Here is a 23669-nt window from a genome sequence, read left to right on the forward strand (position 1 = left end):
GAAATCAAACCAGATAGATATCACTGGGCTCAGAGATGTTAGAATTTGTGGCTGACAAAATGATTTGATTTTATTTTTTAATAAAGAACCTGAAAATTATCCCTATGGTAATAGGAACTTAAAAGGTAGGGTGATGAATCCAGGTGAACTAATCAAGTCATAACATCAATTATCAGAAAACCTCTCAGACTCTGAAATTATATATATTCTCTTACAAAATAATAAAAACAGGGCAAAAAGTTATCGAAGGTATTTCATGCTAGAAGCAATATCAGTCATTATAATATTTGGAAAGAGTTTCTAATTTCAGGATCATAGACGGCAGCAAGTAGTCATTCCAGCTACATGCAAAAAAACCCAAACATACTACTTTGTGTCCACATTCTAGCAAAAAGCTGTTCTCACAAAGCAAACATGACTATGGGAGATGAAAAATTATCTTAGAAGAGCAGAAAAATATCAGTACATATCAGCAAGTTCTTTCTTGTTTTGTTTTTGAGATAGAGTGAGCATTCATCATGGAATTTTGAAAGGGATGAAGAAGAAAGTGAGAAGAAATGTAGGAGAAAAAGAAGGAAAGAAAATATTTACTTAATGCTATAATAAACATCATAAAACTCTAAGGTTTTGTTAATGTTACCCTCTCAAATTTTCTGGAATATCTGTATGTTTATAGGATGATCTCTATATTGGTAATTCATGGGGACACATAAATAATCAGTTATTATATATATTATTTATATATTTTATAAAATTGTTTTTAAGTTCAGACCTTGGGTTTAAATCACCTGTATACTGATATTCCAGCAAAATAATACTTAAACGTCTTTAGACAACAAGATATGAATTTTCTGCTTTGACATATTAATTTCAGCCAAAATATGTCCTTTTACAAACTCTTCTGCTCCTCTCTTTGCCCTAAAGTATCTGAATTGAGGTTGTAGACTCTCTTAGTGTTTACTCCAGGTTTATTATGTGTGATGGCCATGTCTCATATTGACATTCCATGTTACACAATTTATAAGATACTACTTAATTTACTATGTGGCTAGATTGTTTTGCTGTGTAGGGAGATTCATATGGAACATAAATCATTATCTTAGCTCCTAGAAGAACGCTTTGGAGATTGAAATGGGTTTAAATTGGCATGTCTCACATTATGCTAGGTTTCAAAAAGACAGAGCCTAGGTGCTTTTAGCTACATCAGACAAATGATCTTGCCAAAAGTCTCCAATATAACGTTCCTTGGCTACACATGAATATCATCATATATAGAGGCTGCCTTCATCACTGGAAAGAATGGACATTCTGAGAGAAAGGAGATTAAGAAAATTCAATCATTGCTGCAAAAACAGAATAAGAAATTCTATCTTCACAATATCATAAGCTAAGATATTTATATCTCGCATTCACTTCTGCAATTCCTCAGGTTTCAAACTCTTACATAACATTCGTACAGTTTCTACATCTTTTTCAGATGTCCTGTGATTTTCCTCTCAACAAACACCACAGGCAGAAGAGAATCACTAGTGGCTTCCTGTATACCTTGTTCCATGGCCTGTCTGACTTATTGCATAAGCTTAGGCTTTGCTCTGTGAGTCCCGTTAGCAGGAATTCAAAGCTTTCTTCAAATTTCATCATGCGTAATCATGGCGACTCATGTACATAATCCATACATGCAACTGGTAGTGTAGGGAAAGGAGGCCACAGACTTTGTATTTTATGAGGTAAGCAGAGAAAATACATATGCCATCTGGAAAATTGCTTCCAGCATTCATTACAGAATTGACACATCTTGTTTGAAGAAAATAAAGAAGCACACAAAATAATAACAATAGGTAGAAAGAGAAGGTGAGACTTTGAGAGCTATGAAGTTGAATAATAAGAAATAAAAGGCCTGGTCTAGGTGGGAAAAGAACCCAAAGCAAAAAGTGTGTGTGTGTGTGTGTGTGTGTGTGTGTGTGTGTGTGCGCGTGCGCGCGCGCGCGTACGTGCATGGGTGCATGTGTATGTGCATGCACACGTGTTTGTATTGAAAATGGAGAACGCATATGAGAAACCACAAAGGAAAGAAAGGAGTTGCACAGAGAGACGACAGGAAAGAATGTGAAATTTCTATGGCAGGAGTGCCAAGAGAGATACTCCTTAGGATAGCAAGAAAGCTTATGGAGAACCTTAAAGCCTAATAAAAAATGAGCCTTTTGAGATGCAAGGCCTAATATGTTATTAATTGTGCTATTATCAACATTGCTGTACAGATGACTACCCTTGTACGGGTGAGTGACTGAATATTAATAAAGGGAATGAGTTTCCTGTCTGTGCTGACACAGTAAAGAGAAGAGACTGCAAGAAGCTATCTCATGCCAACCTAGATCCCATTAGGGATTTGTAGAAATCTCATTGGAAACTTTGATCCTTCACAGAATGTGGAATTGCAATTGAGATCATAACAGTGTTTTTTTTTTTTTTTTCCTGGAATTCATGGGGAAGCTTGCATCTATAAGAGGTCTACCTGGCATCTATCTGCATCCGGAAGTCTCTGCCCCACATGTTCGTGGGTAAGGTAAATGAGTAAAATGAGGCAAGCAGGAGACGTTGGGGATGATGGAGACTGTGGGAACCTGAAGTCTCCTGCCATTTCTAGATGGCTCTGCTACTTCTTAGTTTCACAGTATGTGGGCCATGTGAGAATGTGCACTCCGTGTTGCTACAGTTACTATTTTTTTTTTCCAAGAGAAGCTCCAAATCTAAATATTTAGATAAAAATCTCTAAAAAAAAAAAAAAAAAAAAAATCTGTGAGCCTGATAGATATGAGATCTACCAGTTTGCAAACTCTCTCGTACATTTAGCTGCAATTTCACTCCTTTATATACAACCAATTTTAAAAGTACATAAATCAGTTCTTTCTCATGTTACAAATAATGCAAATCAAAAATGTTCAGTTTTCCCTTCCTTAAGGCATGGGTCTCTGTTAATATTCTAAGACAGAGTCTCAGACAGTACATCTACATTTCAGAAAGGATATTCAGGAGTGTGACAGTGTGGTGGCATGTGCCTGTAGTCCCAGCTACTTGGGAGACTGAGGCAGAAGAATCGCTCGAACCCAGGAGGTGGAGGTTACAGTGAGCTGAGATTGCACCATTGCACTCACTGCACTCTAGCCTGGGGACAAACGGAGACTCCGGCTCAAAAATAAATAAATAAATAAATAAATAAATAAATAAATAATAAAATAAAGGATGTTGAAAATACAGACTTTTTCTGACTGCTCACTTGCCTGTCTAAAAATTCTATTATCTCAGAAGAAGAACAGAGCAGAAATCTGGGGAGGACCAGCACAATAGATCTCCGGTATGTTTGCTATTAGAGTGGCTATAACAATGACCATGTCCCACCATTCCTACATCCATTCAAAATCCTTAACATCATTAAAATAATTCACTAGACTAAGCATTGTTAATTTCATTCATTCTTAATTAATTTGTTGGTGACATGAAACAGCAATAAAGTTAAATGAATTTTTAAACATGTGGAGCCATTTCAAAAAATAATTTTTGAATCATTAATTTTTAATTAAGAAATATTTCAAAACTAGAGAAAAGCAGAATAATAGGTATTACAGATACTCATGTATCCCACCAGCTAGAGTTAACAAGTGTTAAAATATTGCTGTATTAGTTTTCTTTTGTGAAACAAATTTTTAGATAAAAGCTCAATAAGAAAAAGCTCATGTGGGGCTGAATTATTTGCAGATAAAAGAAGGCTCAGAATCTCACTCTTTGGGTAACCCCTATTGCCCCCAAAGTTTCAATGTTCCCAAACAGTTTTCAATGTTTCAGTGAAAAAGCAAGAGTCAATAAGGCATTGGTAATCACAGTTAAAGAAATACTACTTTTAAGTTTATTTGGATTTAAACATTATGCTAGGCTGAATTTATATCCTCCAAAAATTAATTTCTTAAAACCTAATGCCAAATATGATATTGCAAAATGGGCCATTGGAAGTGATTTGGTCATGAGAAAAGAGCCCTCCTAAATGGAAATATAAACCTTATAAAAGAGGGCAGAAAGCTCCTTTGTTCTTTTGGCTGTAAGAAGACACAGCAAGAATATCATTGTTTATGAACAAGAGAGCAGGCCCTCATCAGACACCAAATCTGTTGCTGCCTTGAACTTGAACTTCCTAGACTCTAGAAATGTAACCATCTGAGTTTGACAAACCTGACAAGAACAAGCAATGGGGAAAGGATTCCCTAAAATAATGATGTTGAGAAAACTGGCTAGCCACATGCAGAAAACTGAAACTGGACTCCTTCCTTAAACCTTACGCAAAAATTAACTCACAATAGGTTAAAGACTTAAACATAAGACCTAAAACCATTAAAAAAAAAAAAAAAAAAAAAAAAAAAAAAAAAAAAAAACAACCCTAGAAGAAAACCTAGGCAATATCATTCAGGACATAGGCATGGGCAAAGACTTCATGATTAAAACACCAAAAGCAAAGGCAACAAAAGCCAAAATTGACAAATGGAATCTAATTAATTTGGAGAGCTTCTGTGCAGCAAAAGAAAATATCAGAGTGAACAGGCAACCTACAGAATCGGAGAAAATTTTTGCAATATATCCATCTGACAAAAGGCTAATATTCAGATTCTACAAAGAACTTAAATTTACAAGAAAAAAAATGACCCCATCAAAAAGTGGGCAAAGGATATGAACAGACACATCTCAAAAGAAGGCATTTTATGCGGCCAACAAACATATGAAAAAAAGCTCATCATCACTGATAATTAGAGAAATGCAAGTCAAAACCACGATGAGACACCATCTCACACCAGTTAGAATAGTGATCATGAAAAAGTCAGGAAACAAAAGATGGAGAAATCAGAAGGCTTTTACACTATTGGTATGAGTGTAAATTAGTTCAACCATTGTGGAAGACAGTGTGGCAATTCCTTAAGGATCTAGAACCAGAAATACCATTAGACCCAGTAATCCCATTACTAGGTATATACCCAAAGGATTATAAATCATTCTACTATAAAGATACATGCACATATATGTTTATTACAGCACTGTTCACAATAGCAAATACTTGGAACCAACCCATATGCCCATCAATGATAGACTAGATAAAGAAAATGTAGCACATATACACTATGAAATACTATGCTGTCATTAAAAGGATGAGCTCATGTTCTTTGCAGGGACATGGATGAAGCTGGAAAGCATCATTCTCAGCAAACTAACAACAGGAACAGAAAACCAATCACCACATGTTCTCATTCATAAGTTGGAGTTGAACAATGAGTACATTTCGACACAGGGAGGGGAACATCACACACCAGGACCTGTCAGTGGGTGGGGCACTAGGGGAGGGATAGACTTAGTAGAAATACCTAACGTAGATGATGGGTTGACGGGTGCAGTGAACCACCATGGCACATGTATACCTATGAAACAAACGTGCATGCTCTTTACATATATCCCAGAACTTAAAGTACAATTTTAAAAAAGATTTAAAAAAAAGAAGAAAGAAATGTATGTTGTTAAAGCCACCTAGTCTATAGTATTTTTGTTATAGCAGCCTGAACAGACTAAGGCATTTCACAAATGTAAATTTTCTACACAGGTAGAAACAGTAAGTCTATAGTACAGCACACTTTTTTCCTTCCTTCCTTCCTTCCTTCCTTCCTTCCTTCCTTCCTTCCTTCCTTCCTTTTTCCCTTTCTTCCTTCCTTTCTTCCCTCCCTCCCTCCCTCTGTTTCTTCTTTCCACCTTTCTCCCTCCCTCCTTCCTTTTCCCCACTCTTCTTCCATTCCTTCCTTTTTTCCTTCTCTGTTTCTTTTTAAAGGAGTTACTGGTTTTATTTACTAAACATGAAAACATTTTGTGTTCTGACTTTGTCATTTATTTATATTGGAGTGACTTCAGAAAATTTTTGAAAACTCTTTGGCCCAATTAGAAGATGAGTCTGTTACGCATTCAGAAGTAAACTGTGCTATATAACTTCAAAATCATCTGTCAGAATACTATGTATTTTTTAAATATTACATGATTGGGGATAATATAACAAATGTTTCATTTTTTTCCTGTAAAGTCAAAAACATTTAAACATCATAGAAAAGCAATAACAAAATGATGCTAAAATGCAAAAACACGACTACATGAGAATTAACTCTAGTCTATGATCTTTTGTGCTTAAATATGGGTCACATTCAGATGCCTAGCTTCATACCACTGTAATTTTAAGCACTACCTTTGCAACGCTGGATTTAAATAATAACAACTACATAGACAGGTGAAACTCACAATTCTGAAACAGAAATTCACCCAGAGTTTCTCTTGCCACTTGAGCCATGATCTACCTAAACAATATTGAACAGTATGGTAGCTGGCAAGCAGAAAACACAGGTCTCAAAATGTCAGGGTCAGGTGGTCTATTTCCGTGCAGCACAGCTAAAGCAAACACTTCATTTTGCCCTGAAAGACTAAATTTGTCTAATTTACCTGAGATCCAAATCCTCAAGAGTTCCTGAACAAGTTGTGCACAATGTATACCACACACTTCAAAAGTAAGAAATAAATAGAATACAACTTACCCTACCTTCCGTCCAGTAACTCCCGCCTTCATTCACTCATCATTTCTAAAGAAAGAAAAAGCAAGAAGTACTTATTGTTCATGTACCTACAAGTTACATAACTTAATCAAGACTATAATTCAAATTAGCTGCTGAATGGCAGCTTTGCTTTAAAAAAAATCTTTGACGAGTTGTTGAAAATTGTTTTAATGTTTTCTGTCATTAACCATCCACTTTACCAGTTGTAGACCAAAGTAGATCAGGACACATCTGTTCAGGAATCCTAGACTGCTCCCTTTTTCTTCAGAATCCATCTGTCTTTAGATTTTGAGTTAAATACAGTATTTGGATCTATATTTCATTTTGGAATTTAAAAAATTTCTTTAAATACATTGGAAAAAAGAACACATGAACCAATTTTCCCTTTCCTGTTATTTACTTATGTCAACCTCCTCTCCCATTTACTCTTATTTCTTTAATTGTCTCATCCCTAAATACATCTACATTAATTTAGGAGAAACAATCAGGCAGCCAAATTCAATATGTACCAAGCAAAATGGATGCTGGGAACTTCACAAGTTAGGCATAGATTCTCATCTAGTGAAATGAGAGGGAAAGGAGAGGGTGAGTATAATAGAGAAATAGCAGAATTAAACTCTCAGATCTCAAAGAGTTAATTTTAAGCATCTAAGCATGTGCGTCTGAAAAACTGATTGTTTATTTGTAATACTTTTAAAAAGTCAAAAATCAAAAGAGAATGGTTTGATATGCAGTGCATTTTGATATAATTCTGAAAACTAAGTAAAGATTGAGGTTTGTTAAGCACTGGAGAGTTACCTCTTTTTCTAATTGCAATTTTATTGAAGTCAAAGTTAAGCACCCTCATGGGGCCCCACTGCTATTAGAATAACAAGTTACGACTGGCCAAAACACACTGGCTCTTTAGCCATTGGGCAAAACAGACAACAAAACAGCAGTGAAATAACAAGCTGGCACCACCACTTCCTTCTATCATATGTTGACAAAGAAAAATAATGAAAGCTGCACCAACAACTGTACTTAAGACAAAAATGCATTTATATGAAGCACTTGATGTGGGGACAATTGGAATTGTCATTTATAGCAGCTTGTTACCAGAGTGGTACCAACAGTCCTTAGTAATTAAAGGTGTCATTTATCCCAGACCCTTGGTGAGAGAAGTAAAAATTTATCCAATTTTTTGGGAATTGCTATTTTCCAATCATTTTTAAACAGAGTGTGACTAGCTTAGTTACCTCCCCACTCTGTATTATACAAATAGCTTATCTTGGGAACAGTTTCCGAGGCACCAAACATCCCCTCCACACCTCACCCCCGAGGTAACATATTTCATTTTGGGCATGCCTCCCAGTCTGGCTGACATTCCTTTAAGGAGACCTGGCTCTGAACTTTCCGAAGAAGGTGTTGTTTTACATTAGCACCAAAAACTCTATGCATTGAAGAAGAAAATATCAAGTGATGTAGGTTCAAACAAATGCCTAATTTTTATAGTCCTTCAGTCTTTATATTTTAAAAACGGAAGCATAATTTATTTCTGATAAAATCAAATTGCTCAGCTCTCTGCTAATAGGATCCTCAGGGCAAAACAGGTAGAGAAAGAGTCATCGTGAAAAGCAGAAGCTTCACAATTTTTTGAAATTTAAACTTGAAAACAAATAATTAGGTTTGTCATGATTATTGCACTTTATGATAAACTGTTCTTATTTAGTGAATGGGATCATGAATTTGAGTGACCCAGAGGATTAGTAAAAGACAAGTAATACTGGCCTAAGAAGCATTGGTAACAATTCCTATTTTGTAAAGGAGGCCAGCAAGCCATGTGAGGGGTAATGGTACATTCATTTTTTTTTCCCCTAGAATTAATTTGATTGTTTGCCAAATGTTTTCCACCTGAAAGCTGACCAGCGCGAAGACCTTTCTGCTCTTGCCACAGAACGGTAGCAGAGTTTCCATCTGGTGCAAACACTTATTTTTTTGAGCCCAATCATGGTGATTTATTTTTCAATCAGCCACATAATCAAAGGAATGCTTAAATATCTTATACTGTCATTGTGGAGGGACGGAGCAGCATTCTACAAAAGAATCATCACTAAAGCGATGGAGGTCCATCTGCCTAATTATCCAGCGATGAAGATCGCCTTTAGTAAGCACAATATTAAAACTGTTTTGGGTTCTTCAAAGGTGCTGCATTCCCATCATCTTCCCTTGAAAATAATGAAAGGGAAGACACAATAATAGAGCGTTAAAGTGGATGCCATGTAGCAAGGGCTCCAGGCAAGCTTTGTGTTTCCTCCTGTGAAAAGTATCACCATTTATTATCACTCATTAAAATTTAATTTTATATGGCATCTTTAAAAGGTCATTTTTTAAATTGGGATTTTGTCAGCAGCATTACTGACTGGTTAACTACTGTGAAAAAACAAACCTTCATAGATTTATTGTTTTAAGCTATTATTAAAGAGTCATCTTAAAAAAACAGAACAAATTATTTCCTTCTTATAGAGCAAGATTGTTCTCCTAAGTAATTTCGTTTACACATTATTTTCAGTTGATTTTTCTACTAAAAGCACCTTGGAAACCTAATTAGAAATAAAAAATCATTAGCATATAAAGGGTTTAAACCTATAGCTTAACTATAACAAATTTAAACCAAGATTTTGATGGTGAAATGCAAATAGCTCTAGCATGGGGAGTGGAAAAGTTTCACTTGTATCTTTCCTTTGTACTCACTTTAATAAAAATCTATTATTTTTCTATTGAATCTTATTTTATTATAGACTATGATTACTTTGACTTCTAAATTGGTTTTATGTAGCTGTACAGTTGTACTAAATATTAATACTTACAAATGTCAGTATAAAAGAAACCCTTTATTCTCCAAAAGGAAAAAGAAACAATTTTATAACACCAAAATTTTCAGACACTTTATATATATTTTATTCTTTAATCATATAAGAAAATATAGAGATAGAAATTGAGCCCATTGTGGCATCAAGGAAACTAAGGTTTAGGAAAGATAGGATTCGAATGCTACAACCATGCAAGAAGTTGCTTTCATAGGAAAGACAGAGCTAACCTAGATCTCCCTGACCCCAATAGAATTTCCAATACCTAGGCTATCTCCTAAAGAAAGTGTATCTATTTTCACAAAAAGAGAAGTCAGCAAACTTTCTGTAAAGAGAAAAATAGTAGTATTTTCTGCTTTTCAGGATATACCATCTATGTAGCAACTACTCGATTTTGCCTTTGCAGCACAAAAGCAGCTATAGATAAAATGTAAAGGAATAGGCTAGCTGTGTTCAAATAAAGCTTTCTTTTCAAAATTGGGCAGCAGACTAGGTCAAAGGGTCACAGTTTGCCCTGCACTAGAGTATAAGCTATGTAAAGGCATAAACCTTATTTGTTCAATATTATATAATTCAATGTCTAAAAAAGCAATGATTAACTTATGGTGATACTAAAAATAATGCTGTATTTGGAGTTCATTATGTGCTGGCTGATTACACATACAATAACTCATTTACTTCTCATAACATCCCTACAAGTTAGTTACTATTTTTATCAATTTTAGGAGATAACGGAACTAAGGAATGAATAATTAATTTATCAAGATAATTCAGTAAGTTGGGAATTAAGGATTTAAATGATAAAAATGCAGAACACACAGTAGAATCTCAATCAATAATTGATTAACAAACGAATAAATGAATGATTGAATGCATCAGTATAGAGAGTTAGTCCTGGGTGTTTTGAGTAAAAAATATATATCTTGGTTATTTAGGAAATATCATTCTTCCAAATGGTCTAGGTTTACATAGTCAGAGGCAAAATAAAAAAAAAAAAAAATAGAGAGAGGCAAATCGAATGAAGGAAAATGTTAATTTGCTATTGAGCATAGATTTCTGAGCATAGATTTCTGTCTTTCAGTTAATTAAACTAATTGTCTGCTACCATTTGAATGTGCCCTCCAAAGACTCATGTGTTGGAAACTTAATCCCCAACGTAACAATGTTGGAAGGTGAGGCCTTATAAGAAGTGGTTGGGTGATAAGGGCAGAGCCCTCATGAATGGGTTGATACTGTTAAACCAGGAGTCAATTAGTCATTGCAAGCGTGTATTGTTATAAAGAAGTCTGGCCTCTCCTGTCTCTGTCTTGTGTACTCACTTCCGCCTTCTGCCCTTCCACCATGAGATGACCTTGACAGTTGCTGGCTTCATGTTGTTGGACTTCCCAGCATGAATCTAGAACTGTAAACTAAATTAACTTGTATTTTAAATAAACTATGCAGTCTGTAATGTTCTCTTATAACAACAGGAAACAAACTAAGATGTTGTCTTATCTTAAATAAGATGGAGCTTTACATAAGTAGGTGCCAATTTTTTTTATTTCACTGACAAGTCTGCATTTGTCATGAAGGAATACAGGAAGAAAAGAAAGAAGAAAAAGAAAGGAAGGAAAAAATCTGAGAAAAGTTAAAAATAACGATGGGAGCTAAGGGATATCTATGAGAAGAGAATTGTGAGGAAGACCTTTTAATCAACAGGTATTTGCCAAAGGTTTAAATTCTATTAGATACTAAGCTACAGACTGATAATACATTGATTTTAAAAAGAAAGAAAAATAACCAAGGTTGCTTTATTCATAAAGCTTATAGTATATTAAGGAGACAACATAAACATCATATATAAAAGTATCATTACAAATCATGATAAGTGCAACCAAAAAAAATGGATACACGCTCTAAAAGTGTACTGGTAAAAGTTAACTTAGACTGGCCGGACATGGTGGCTCATGCCTGGAATCCCAGCAATTTGGGATGTCAAGGTGGGTGGATCACCTCAGGTCAGGAGTTCAAGAGCAGGCTGGCCAACATGGTGAAATCCCATCTCTACTAAAAATTCAAAAATTAGTCAGGCATGGTGGTGCATGCCTGTAATCTCAACCACTTGGGAGGCTGAGGCATGAGAATCGCTTGAACCTGGGAGGCGGAAGTTGCAGTGAGCCCAGATTGTGCCATTGCACTCCAGCCTGGGCAAAGGAGTGAGACTCCATCTCAAAAAAAAGAAGAAGAAGAAATTTAATTTAGACTTAGGACTGTAAGAAGGACTCTTTGAGGAAAGGATATTTACATTGGGAATTACAGATGAATAAGAATTATCTGGATGAAGAGTAGGGAGAATAGCATTTCAGGTAGATGGCTAACTGGAGCAAAGATCCAGAGACGGGAAAGAATTTGATATACTAGATGCTGTGAGCTGCGAGAAAAGTGGTAAAAATGACAACAGCAAAATGGGATCATCCAGCAGTGTTTGTTAATTATATTAAGAATTTTAGAGGTTATTTTTCTCAGATTATATTCCAGATTTGATGGGCAAAAATAGAAAGAATTTAAATAGTGATAAATTTTGTTTTTTACTTAGAAATAAAATAAAACTGTCAGTGTTGGAGACAGAAGTCATGAAGTATATAAGAAGGAGGTATGTGAGGTGATAGGTAAGAGGGCATTATAAGAACAAAGAGATACTCATGGGTAAGACTAGGGAGTGAATGGTACAGCTGAGGATGGATGGATACTTTGGACATAGATGTTGACATGAATTTGTGGATTCGATGTAATAGGTGAAAGAGAGAAATGTTTTCTGTTGGTAAAGTGTGGAGGTGGAAATTCAAGCATAGGATTTTGAACAATTTAAGTTTGGGATACCTGAGAAGCATCCAAATAGAGGCGGTGGATCCATTACCCTGTCTCTCAAAAGAGTGGTATGGATGAATGATAGTGAAGGGTAAATATTACCATTTGGAGAGCATTAAGTTATGGGTGTGGAAGATCACTTAGAGAAAGATTATAGAAAGAGAACGTTGATTTTTAAGAGTGTGACAGAAAGCATAACTATTGAAGGAGACTGAGAAACTGTGGTTAGAGAGGAAAAGACAAAGCCAGGCAGTTGTAGTAGTATTATAGAAGCCAGGAGAAGAGAGTTTTCAAGTAGGAGGCATGGTCAACTGAGGTGAGAAGTCAAGTAAAAAGTCAAGTAAGAGTCAAGTTCATAGCTTTCCAACATGGAGGTCATTGGTGACCTTCACCAAAGCTTTTATAGAGTTATGGCTATAGAAATAAGAAGTGAGTGGTAGAGAACCAGAACAGCAAGTGAGTGACAATGTGTATAGACAAGCTTTTGAAAAGCCTCTGGGTGAATTAGTTTAGGTAGTGGAATATCTGGAAAAGGATGAGAAGGCAAGAGTAGTGTTTATTCATGTTTGAATGCTGCTTGGAGTATACAGTAAGGAAAAGAAGTGAGGATGGAGGAATAAGAGTGGCTCTGTGGAAATCTACAAAGGGAAAGAAAAGGAAAGGGAAGAATGTGAAAGCAAGAACACAAAGATTAAAAAAGAAAATAAAGGAGAAGGAAAAATGCAAGTGAATAAACTTGACCTGGGTTTGGTACAGACAACAAGGAAACCTAAAATCGAAACAATCAATGATTTATACTACAGAGATTCTCTGGGAGGTTGGTCCCACATAATAATTTAAGAGTAGGATGGATTACCCACTCTCACTTTCTCCCACTATTTATGGGTGCAGTCAATTAAGCTTAGCAACATTACACAGTCGTAGCAGAGCTATTGCATTTCCCATCCTGTGGGGCTGTCAACACACAGAGTCATTTTCCAACTGTCAGGGCAGAGGATTTGGTCTCTGGATAGTGATTACACTCCTTTGAATGTGCATGTGGAAACTATGCAGAGGAGGAACTATTACAACGAGCACCATCAGCGAATGATACACTGCTTCCTTTTGCATTCTTAACACAAGCATCACTGAGCTACCAAATAAATCAGGGAAATACATGTTCCTTAGGAATTATTTTTCTTAAATTGAAATTGATTGTTAGGGACCAGATCTCTACTTCAGTCTTCTATTTTTATTTCATTTTTCTAAGCTCTGCATTTCACATTTTATTCACTAATTTGTTTTAAAAAATTATAAATTACTTCCTTATACCAAAAACTGGAAATAGTAAAATGAAGAAGCCAGCCATGTTCCAGCTTTTATGGGGCTTATGCTCAAGTGAAGGAAGCATACTTTATATTTATTTTGTAGCAGTTTTTAAAGTTTACAATCATTTGGAAGGCAGAGTAAATATTCCATCTCAAAAGTAAATTGAAAGGAATTTGTATAACTGTATAGCACACTGTTCTCAAAGTGTGGTCCCTCAACCAGTATCAACTAGAAACTTGTTAGAAATGCAATTCCCTGGCCCCAATACTAAATAGGAAACTCTAGGATGCCAGGTGATTCAGATGTACATTTGAGAAACACTGGTTTTGAAAAAAAAAAGATACTAGACTGAATTAAAAGGCTAGGCATTTGTTATGAGAGCTGGGAAAAATTACTTAATGATTTGGCTTACATTTTCTGAAAATAAACCTTGTTTTTCTATTTTGTAGATATATCTATGCCCAGGGTTGCAAACTCAAATAACTGTAGGTATAAGTTGGCAACATCAGTGAATGAAAATGGTCAGGCATTTGAGAAAACAATAACCTAAGTGAGTTGAGAAATGACAACTAGGTGTTAAGAGACAGACGCCTGTAGTAGACACCACAGCAAACTTGAAACAATAAAACCCTTCTAGAAAAAACTTATAAAACCTGAATTTATGTGTATGTGTAATCTCTTAATTATTAATCATGAATTAACACTGTAGTCCAAAAAACTGCATGTCTGTAGAAAGTAAATTAAAATTGGAGAGAGGGAAAGAGAGAGAAAGATTGGGAAGGAGAGACTTATAGGCTTAATTTGGTGAGAAGGTTGTCAGACTGTAAACTTTGGCTATGTTTTTGAGGTCCACATAAGGAAAGTAATATCTCTGTAGATAAAGTTAAGTGTTGTGGTAGGAAGGGGCTGATTAGATGGCAAGGTAGAAATGGTAGACTTCCATGATGGACTTCTGCCACGATGGTCTTAAATAGAGTCATACTGCTGATAAATAGAATCGCACATATTACTGCCTATTAAGATACCAACGATGACTCCAAAAAATGGAAGAAATTTGAATTTGAAGTGCTTTTAAATTCACCTATTGGGCCCAAGTGTCAAAGGGACAAGAGTTGGCCAGGTAAGGCCAGGACTGGAATTCTGCTTAGAAACGGGGACTCCCTCATCCTGGCCAACATGATGAAACCCTGTCTCTACTAAAAATACAAAAATTAGCCAGATATGGTAGCAGGCACCTGCAGTCCCGGTTACTTGGTAGGCTGAGGCAGTAGAATCGCTTGACCCTGGGAGGTGGAGGTCACAGTGAGCTGAGATCGCGTCACTGTACTCCAGCATGGTGACAGAAAAAAAAAAAAAAAAAAGAAGAAAAGAAAAGCCGTCTCACAGTGTAGACAAGCAAAATGTGGTGTATTAAAATGAAAGAAAAGACACAAATATTGTATAAATGCAATATAGATAATATAAGAAGATAAGGCAAGGAAAGAAAGAGGTACTTATTCAAATGGGTAAGGAGATAGCATCTGATCAGGAAGGCAAAATTAACTAGTAAAAATGGCACAATAAAATCTAGAATTACTTTTTTTTTGCCTGCCTTTTAAAAAAGTAATGCATAATAACTTTGTGCTTATGCCACAGAAGATGACAATTGCCAGAAGGCACATGGAAGCTTACAGATGACTCTCATTCCTTTTGGGGGCACTGATCAAGGTGATAGAAAATAATTATGGTTAAAAGTCTCTATTTCTATTTTTAATGAAAGCTTAACAGAATATGGAAAACAGGGAATATGGATAATTAAGAAAAATCCCCTGCTGCAATTGAAAACTCAGGTCCTGAAAGATACTCATGTCCTGATAGAAAAGACAAATATCACATGTTCTCATTATTTAATTATTATTATTATTATTTTTGGAGACAATGTCTCACTCTGCTGCCTAGGCTGGAGTGCAGTGGTGCAGTCATGGCTCACTGCAGCCCTGAACCCCTGGATTCAAGTGATTCCCTCTCATCCTCCCAAATTTCTGGTGTTACAAGCATGAGTCACCATCCCGGCCTTTTTCTTACTTATAAATTGGAGCTAAATAATGTGTATATGGACATAGAGTGTGAAATGATAGACATTGGAAACTCAGAAGAGTAGTGAGTGGGAGGGGGGCAGATGGAAAATTGCTTAGTGGGTACAATGTATATTATCTGTGTGTTGGATGCATTAAAAGCCCTAACTTCACCACTATGCAACCTATGCATATAACAAAATCATACTTCAAGGCCGAGTGTGGTGGCTCACACCTGTAATCCCAGCAGTTTGGGAGGCCGAGGCAGGAGGCTACCTTGAGCCCAGGAGTTGCAGACTTGCCTGGGCAACATAGTGAGATCCTATCTCTAACCAAAAAATTATACTTGTACTCCAAAAATTTACATGAATTTTTAAAAGGAAAATAGGAGTACTTGGCAAGCTTCCAACGATATTTCTCTCAAAATAAACGCCTTAATAACAAAAAATAAGTTTCTCTTTTTTAGCATCCCCTTCTCCCAGTTACACAGTAACACTGGATTCAGTTCAAAGCCAAGCTGGCAAATTTGCAAATATTATCTACTTACGCAGGCTTCAGAATGCCATTGCCTGTATCAATTATAACAATTTTTATATAATTACAGACTGATCCATACCAAGATAAAAATGGTCATATTTGTAAAAATTATCTCTTTACTAGCATAAGGAAAATTCATTTTTAAAAATTCTAGTTTTATGTTACTTGACATATTCGATAATCTTATTTGGGACACAGCAAGGGGGACGCAGTTTCTCAGTGAAAACAGTAACTGTATACAGCAGTGCTTTAAGTCCTTTTGGGGCTGCAGGTCACCTATCAGTGGGCATCACGGTGGAGGGCCTCAGTGCAATTGCAAAGGCTCTCTGCTCTCGGCATGTCCTCCATTTTTATCTGTACTTGACAGATTTCTGCTTATCCTTCAAAATCTATCAAAAGTGACACCTTCTCTGTAGAGCCTTTCTGGGCTACTGTAGGCAGAACTAATTGCTTTCTTGCTCCTTCCACAGCACTCTGCATACCTCTCTTTTGATGTTTTCCTCATCATTTTATAACTTCATATGGCTATCTGCTACTTTAGACTGTGACTCTCTCAACAGTTGTGCCCTCATCCACTTCATCTTCTACTCCCTGGCATCTATCAGAATACTTGACTTGTAAAATGTTTACTAAATAAGCAGAGATGTGAATGAATGAATGAATGGAGGAAAGTATGATAAGGAGGGCAAGGGCAAGAAAGAGGTATTTCCTTAGACCAAGGCCAAGTTTCCTTTTCTTTTCTTTTCTTTTTTTTTTTTTTTTTTTTTTTTGAGACAGAGTCTCACTCTTGTCACCCAGGCTGGAGTACCGTGGTGCCATCTTGGCTCAGTGCAACCTCTACCTCCCAGGTTCAAGCAATTCTCCTGCCTCAGCCTCCTGAGTAGCTGGGATTACAGGTGCCACCACCAAGCCCAACTAATTTTTGTACATTTAGTAGAGATGGGGTTTCACCATGTTAGCCAGGCTGGTCTCCAAGTCCTGACTTCAAGATTGATTTGGGCAGGATGTAGAAAACTGCAGTTGAGTTTAGTAGCTTCTGAGTTAGTCTACAAGATCTCGATATACACCTGCACATTGAAATTCTCATGGCTGATATAGGTAAAAATAAGTAGAGAAAGGAAATGTATGAATTGCATATACGTAATATCGGAAAAGCAAGTCAAGTCACAGGATTCATTCTCCTTCCATGGGTTTCTACAATCAGAAGCAGATGTTTTAGGAAAGTGTCATCTTGTTTTTCTTTTTTTACTATAATCCTATAGTTTCTACTAATTAGATATGCATTTGGCTTTCTGCTGGGAATGCCATAGCAATTCTAACACATTCTTGGCCTAAGAAGTAGAAAGAATGATTTGAGACTGTGGTCCTATTCATAGTCATTACTCTTGATAAGTTTAATTCTATTTTACCTTTGAAAAAGAGTGGGAAACTGAGGAACACTTTCTCTTGTAAAACAATTGTGGTATCTTCTTTTTATACATACACTTTTAAAACGTATTTTTAAGATCCACCTGTTGTCTCTTTTTTAAAGATAGTGTAAAGCATATTTTGTGAAGACAATGTTCGTATGTTTTCCTTATATGTGTGCATATATATGCATACATACATTTGTACGGATATAAAACAGTAAGTGTCTGAGCCCCTGGAAAATGACACACAATTTGAATGAAAGGAGTGAGAAATTGCAGGTCTGTGTCATTTCATGTGAGGGAAAATAAAGAAAATTGCTTGAAAAACACAGAAAAGTTGCAAGGAAATGTTCAGCAATTGCAGAAGGATTGCTACTGCATGATGCATTTTTCCTTATTATTTGCGTCTTTAAGTAGAATATCCTGTGTTCTGTTGACATATGAGTTTATGCCTCAGTTTTGCTCTCTGATCCTCATTTAGACCTAGCAATTGACACTGCCGTCAAAGGATCTTAGACAGCGGCAAGAGAGAATGAGACATGCTCAACTGTATACCTGCAAAGGAATTCAGCACCTGTAAGTAAACAGCCTATTTCAGATTCTCAAAGACTGAAACATTCAAGTAATTACTCCTACATTGTTCTGTATCACTCATGCCACAGGCTTAAGAATCTTAAAGAAAAGCATGCAAGAGATCACTCTCCTAGTGTGGAACAAAAGGAAATCTTTATCTTGTCTGTTTTAATTTCCCAGATTTCCTATCTTATTATTTTATCATATACATTTTTTTCAGTGATAACTGGTCAGTGCCAGTCACATTTAACTCATGTATCATTGTCTGATATTCAAATTCTCTCTGGCGCTTCCTTTAATGAAACGTCCAGTCTTCTGTTGGGACACAATTCTGCCCATGTTGCTCATTTCTTAATTTCCCTGCCCCTACCCTCTTCTCTTTATTGCAAAGTATCATTTGAGACTAAATGAGATTTTTTTTTTTTTTGGCCTGTTGTTTGTTTTTAAGCCTTCAACTGTCCTGCTGCGCAATTTCCAGCTGAAGTTATAATCTTCTGTTTGAGATACCATAGTTGATTACTGTTGAAGTGACTGTAATACTCATTATCCACCATTTGTTGGAAGAGTGGAAGAAGACTGTGATTAAATAAAAATTGGCTTGGATTTTGCTTCCAACTTCTATCACATTACTTTAAGAACTTAATCAAAATTTTGCTGTTGGTGTTTCTAAATGTTTTCCTCTGTCACTTGCTTGGTCAGTACAAATGTGGTAGATTGAATTATTGACTCCATTATTTACCACGGCAGGAATCTACATCCTTTCCACAGACTTGCGCAATTCCTCTCGCTGACTGAGTAGACACTTGCACCTTGACAGTGGGCTCAGTCATGTGACTTGCTTTAGTCAAGAAGGCCTGAAATGTGCTTGTATAGATGGGCTTGTCCTCTCACACCTCTGCCTCTCTGTACAAAGAAGCTGTCAGGCTATGATTTTGCACCAAGTGAGATGATAGATACAGTAGCATATTTGGAACCAGCTCACACCCTGGCACCCACGGCAGACTGGAAAGCCAATTCTGTGCCTACCTACACACATGTAAGAGAGAATAAATGGTTGCTTGAAGCCAGCATTAAGACTGTTTATTGTGCAACAATAGCTGACTCACACAATCACCCACATTTATGATGATGAGTGAAAATATATGTTATTAACTGCAGTCACTTCATCAATTAACATTCCCAGAGTACTCATTGCATGTAGCAATATGCATTCTGAGGAGCTATAAAAGAGATACAGAAGCTTTGTCTGCTGCTGATCAGATTCTGATAGAAGGGCATGCTGCTCATCAGATTCATTATTTGAATAACATTTATTGAGAGCATATTCTGTGTCATACAGTGTGCTACAGCCTGGAAGAACAAAGATAAACAAGTCAGGCCTGACTTCAACAAGCATGAGGCCTAGTAGGAGAGACAGACTTGCAAACAAAGCGCTGATTTACAAAAGTCCCAAACTGAGGCTGTATTTGAATTGGACACAGTGCAGTGATCTGGAGCCCAGCATGACCATGTCCAGGTGTTTGCACCGGAACCTTGGCTCAACCAATCTTCTCACCTTTATTTGCCTCAGTTTCCTCATTCGTAAAAGCTGGAGAATTCACATTTAGGATGGTGTGTAACATGTAACATCAACTAAATGTCAGCTATTATCATCGTTATTATTATCATTAGTATCAACATCATCAGCAACAGCAGCAGTAAAGATGAAGTAGCCAACGTTTCCTTGACCGCACATTTAGAGACATTGAAATTATGGTGCTAAATGCTAAGAGGGATTAGAAAAGAAATGAAGCAAGACTCCATTCTCAAGGCGCTTACCAGAAACATTCACACAAAAAGGGCAGTAATTATAGAGGACGAAAAGGTTGGGAATGGAAAAAACCATGTATCACATACCTTGTCAATTCAAACAAATTAAAACAAAATTATTATATATATATATATAACCACGTAGACTTGATCAGTTAGGCGTTTTCACTAGTATGTTGACATTTGCCTCAATTCTGCTGAAGATGACACTATGTAAATTCATGCTTGATAGTTGTAATTAAATTAAAATGGAAGATCTGTATTTCTTTCTTGATAAATTGATCCAGTCTCACCTACATCCTTAGAAGCTCAGTCTCAGACAGCAAATTTCTGTGTAATTCTATTCAAGTTATATACACTGGTCTATAGCTATATTTCTGCCATTTGTGAATGAAAAATAAATAATTGAATTAGTTTTCTGGAGTTTTCTTACTTACCAAGTTTCAAATCCAGACTAAATGCCTAAAACAGCTCTCATGCTACTCTGCTACTAGATTAATCAGAGTATCTAATTTCCACTCAAATTGTATGTGCAGGAAGACCCAGAATAAGCATGTTATTACAGTTTAATATGAATTATAAATATAATCATAAAATAATATATAGCCCAAAGTGTATGTGTGCCTGAAACCAGGCAAGGGCCAGTTCTCTGGACTTGGTCTAGGTGATGTGATGGTTAGAGTGGTTCAGGTGAAGACTCAGGGAGTGAGGGGACTGGACTGATTAGAAGTATACATAATCAGCAGGGCATGGTGATGCATACCTGTAATCCTAGCACTTTGGTAGGCCGAGGTGGGTGGATTACCTGAGGTCAGGAGTTCGAGACCACCCTGACTAACAAGATGAAACCCTATCTCTAATAAATACAAAAAAATTAACCAGGTGTGGTGGCAGGTGCCTATTATCTCAGCTACTAGGGAGGCTGAGACAGAAGAATCACTTGAACCCAGGAGGTGGAGGTTACACTGAGCCAAGATCACATCATTGCATTCCAGCCTGGGCAACAAGAGTTAAAATATATATATACATAATCGTCATATGTTTTCCTCTCAAAACTGTACATTTGGCTAACTACAAAAGCTTTTAAATATCTACCACACACACACACACACACACACACACACACACACACAATCTACAAATAAAGAAAGTGAAAGTTGGCAAAAGTTATAAAGAGGTAACTCACAGGAAAGCAAATATAAAGGAATATCAGATGAAAATGTTTGACCTTATCAGTAACTGAAGAAATGAAATTAAAGTTAAAACAATATAAAAATATTTTACAGTTATCTGATAATTTAAATTTTTATAAATTATATAATGGCAAGCTTTGGTTCTCAGTTTGAATACTATCAGCGTATGTAAATGTTACTGATTCTTACATGTTGATTTTTTTATCCTGAAAGTTTGCTGAAGTTGTTAATCAAGTCTAGGCATCTTTTGAAGGAGTCTTTAGGGTTTTCTAGGTACACAATAATGTCATTAGTGAAGAGAGATTACTTGACTTCTTTTTTTCCAATTAGGATGCCTTTTATTTCTTTCCTCTGCTTAATTGCTCTGACTAGGATTTCTGGTACAATATTGAATAGAAGTGATGAGAGTGGAAATCCTTGTCTTTTTCCACTTCTGAGGGGGAATGCTTTCAACTTTTCCCCATTCAATATGATTTTGGTTGTGGGTTTGTCATAGATGGCTCTTATTATTTTGAGATATATTCCTTTAATGCCTAATGTGTTGAAAGTTTTTATCATGAAGGGATGTTGGATTTCACTGAATACTTTTTATGCAATAGAACCAAAAAAGAGCCTGAATAGCCAAAGAAATCTTCAGAAAAAAAGAACAAATGCAAAGGTATCACATTACCTGACTTCAAACTATGCTACAAGGTTATAATAACTAAAGCAGCGAAGATGGCCAAATAGGAACAGCTCTGGAGTATAGTTAGTTCTCAGAGAGAACAACCCAGAGGATGAGTGATCACCAAATTTCCAAATGAGTTTTTACTACCCACAGACCAGGAGTCTCCTGGGCTGAAAAGCATCATGAGTTTCCAGCATGGCTGTTTCAGCCCTTGCAGTGGGTCTCCACACGAAAACTCACACAAATCTGGGCACCCATTTCAACTGGTGCCTGGAATGCCTTTCAGACAGAGCCACTCATTCAACTGAAAAAAAGGGGGCTCAAACAGGGAGTCAGGTGATCTGGCTCGGTGGGTCCTACCCCCATAAAGACCAGCAATCTGAAATGCTCTGGATTGAGAGTTTCGCAGCAAGCACAGCCTGGGTCCAGCTCTGTCGGGGGAAGGGCATCTGCCATTATGGAGGCAGTCCACACTACTGAGGCAGTCCGCCATTACTGAGACAGTCTGCCATTACAGAGGCAGTCTGCCATTACTGAAGCAATCCACCATTACTGAGGCAGACCGCCATTACCAAGGCAGTTCTAACTACATCTCTATACACCAAACTGCATGGAAGCTTACACAGCAGATGGGCAGAGCCCACTGCAGCTCAACCATGCCTCTGCTGGCAGACTGTGACTAGGCTACCTCCTAGCTGGGCAGGGCATCTCTAAAAAAAGGCAGCATCACATAATGAACTTATAAATAAAGCCCATTTTCCCAGGACAGAGCACCTAGGAAAAAGGCGCTTATGAGTTCCAATGCAGCAGACTTAAATGTACCTGCTCAGCAGCTCTGAATGGAACAGTGGAGCTCACAGTTCAGCACTTGAGCTCCTATAAGGATCAGACTATCTCCTCAAACAGTTCCTTGACCCCTGTTTATCCAAAGAGTCACCTCATAAAGGAGAGCTCAGACTGACATCTCACGGGTATCCTCCTGGGACTATGATAACAAAAGAAGAAACTGGCAGCAACCCTCACTATTCTGCAACTGTTGGAGGTGATCCCCAGGCTAGCAGGGTCTGGAGTGGACCTCCAGTAGTCCCACAGCAGAGGGGCCTGACTGATAGAAGGAAAACTAAAAAACAGAAATAACTTCATCATCAACAAAAAGGAACCCTAACTGAAAGTCAGCAACTACAAAGAACACAAGTAGATAAGTCCACAAAGATAAGAAGAAACCTGTGCAAAAAGGATGAAAACATCCAAAACCAGAATGCCTCTCCTCCTCCAAGGGATCGCAACTCCTCACCAGAAAGGGAACAAAGCTGGTTGGAGAATGAGTCTGATGAATTGACAGAAACAGGCTTAAGAAAGTGGGTAATAACAAAGTTCTCTAAACTATAAGTACATGTTCTAACCTAAAGCAAAGAAACTAAGAACCTTGAAAAAAGGTTTGACAAAATGCTAATGGGAATGAAGAGCTTAGAGAATAAAATAAATGACTTGATGGACCTGAAATACACAACACGAGAACTTCATGAAGCATACACAAGTTTCAATAGCTGAATCCACCAAGAAGAAGAAAGGATATCAGAGATTGAAGATCAACTCAATGAAATAAAATGAGAAGGCAAGATTAGAGAAAAAAGAGTGAAAAGAAACAAACACAGCCTCCAAGAAATATGGGATTATGTGAAAAGACCTAATGTACATTTGATAGATGTACCTGAATGTGACAGAGAGAATGAATCCAAGCTGGAAAACACTCTTCAGGATATTATCCAGGAGAACTTCACCAACCTAGAAAGGCAGGCCAATATT

The 23669-nt window shown here is 36.8% G+C and overlaps 1 protein-coding gene across 10 annotated transcripts in view; it reads right to left on the bottom strand.

Moving 5' to 3' along the window:
- Window positions 1-23669, bottom strand: part of TENM2 (teneurin transmembrane protein 2) — a 3817113-nt gene that overhangs the window by 2007019 nt on the left and 1786425 nt on the right. For all 10 annotated transcript variants that reach the window (XM_074390353.1, XM_074390351.1, XM_074390352.1 and 7 more), the window contains one exon: window positions 6603-6647. The gene's annotated coding sequence lies outside the window, so the exon portion shown is untranslated. The remainder of the gene's footprint in view (window positions 1-6602; window positions 6648-23669) is intronic.

This window comes from Saimiri boliviensis, chromosome 20 (genome assembly GCF_048565385.1).
Source record: "Saimiri boliviensis isolate mSaiBol1 chromosome 20, mSaiBol1.pri, whole genome shotgun sequence".
NCBI lineage: Eukaryota > Metazoa > Chordata > Mammalia > Primates > Cebidae > Saimiri > Saimiri boliviensis.